We start from the raw sequence: 1,396 nt of genomic DNA on the forward strand, positions 1-1,396 counted from the left end.
AAGAAACATGGAGATAATAAGGCATCGCGCGATAGTACACTCAGGGCGGTGGGATACAGTGTCGTGTACAGACTATGGACATTATGTAACACAGAATTGACACAACAAAAAAAGGACAATAAGAATAGTGGGTTCTTGAAAGAAAGCTGCGTCTCATGGCATACATAAGGCGTCACGGCTAATGTCAAGGATGCTGGTTAGTGTGCCTGTTATTTCGTTAATGCTAGATGACACGGTGTTAAACTTATAGATTAGGTAAGACTCGCGGACTTCGCGATCATGATGGGAATGAAAGCCTGATTCAAGTATAGTGGCCCTGAGTATTTCGAAAGAATGTCCTGGTAAGCGAATATGTCTTGATAATGGTAGGTTAGGAAGTGTATTAGCATGTGATCTGTGGTTATTAAACCGTATTCGAAACGAGGTTTCTTTTGACCAATATACTGTTTTCTTCAGACTGTGCACTCAAGCATGTATGCAACATTCGAGGCATCGCAATTAAAAGATGCGCGAAGTTTCAGGGTAAAGTATGAGGACGTACTAATCACTCTCTATGTGGTTAGCATGTGTACACAAACCTTGCAACGCGCTTTGTTGCATAGCGCGCAGCCTGGCGTCTTGTTGTGCTCATTTAATTTTCAGGATGCTAACATATCGCGGAGGTTCTTACACCGTCGGAGGCGGTTCAGGAAAAATATCAAGATGTTCACGTTGGTAAAGGATATTGTGGCGGCGTTTCAATATAGAAAATACTGTTTATAGAGAAATAAAAATATGGAAAAAGACTTTTTTTTCCTCAGCGATAGTTATATATAGTCAGCTGGACTGCGATTGAGCGCCCGCTGCTACTAATATACTATTATACTCTACACTATATATATATATATATATATATATATATATATATATATATAAGGACGTTCCACGTCCGCCACCAAGGTCTGTGAGTGGTGGCGCTGGCTAACACTCCCAGGGTTCTACTAGGACACATAAATACCCAAGAACAGTGGATGGGAAAACGACGCCACGGTAGCTCAATTGGTAGAGCATCGCACGTGAAATGCGAAGGTTGTGGGTTCGGTTCCCATCTGCGGCAAGTTGCTTTTTCATCCACTTTAATTTCCATTAATTTATCGTTTCTTTATTTGATTTATTAAGCACAAGTAATTTCCCCTGTGTTGTCCTTGGTGTCAGTGTTTGTTGGCTTCTTATGATATGACTAATAAATATCGGGCGCCTCGGTTAACCTCCTTTCTTCTCGTTTATATATATATATATATATATACATACATAGTGTGGAACTCAGTAAAGTTCCTCGGTGCGGTCACTATCTGCTTATTATTTTGACTGATCACTCGCGGGTGCGCTCAGTTTCAATAGATTTGTCCTTACTGCG

The 1,396-nt window shown here is 40.8% G+C and overlaps 1 non-coding gene across 1 annotated transcript; it reads left to right on the top strand.

Annotated features, from left to right (window-relative positions):
* Positions 1-1,023: 1,023 nt before the first annotated feature.
* TRNAS-UGA (transfer RNA serine (anticodon UGA)) lies at positions 1,024-1,096 on the top strand. The gene has a single exon. It is a non-coding gene; the product is annotated as a tRNA-Ser (tRNA).
* The last annotated feature ends 300 nt before the right edge of the window (positions 1,097-1,396 follow it).

The sequence above is a fragment of the Dermacentor andersoni genome, chromosome 7 (genome assembly GCF_023375885.2).
Source record: "Dermacentor andersoni chromosome 7, qqDerAnde1_hic_scaffold, whole genome shotgun sequence".
Lineage (NCBI taxonomy): Eukaryota > Metazoa > Arthropoda > Arachnida > Ixodida > Ixodidae > Dermacentor > Dermacentor andersoni.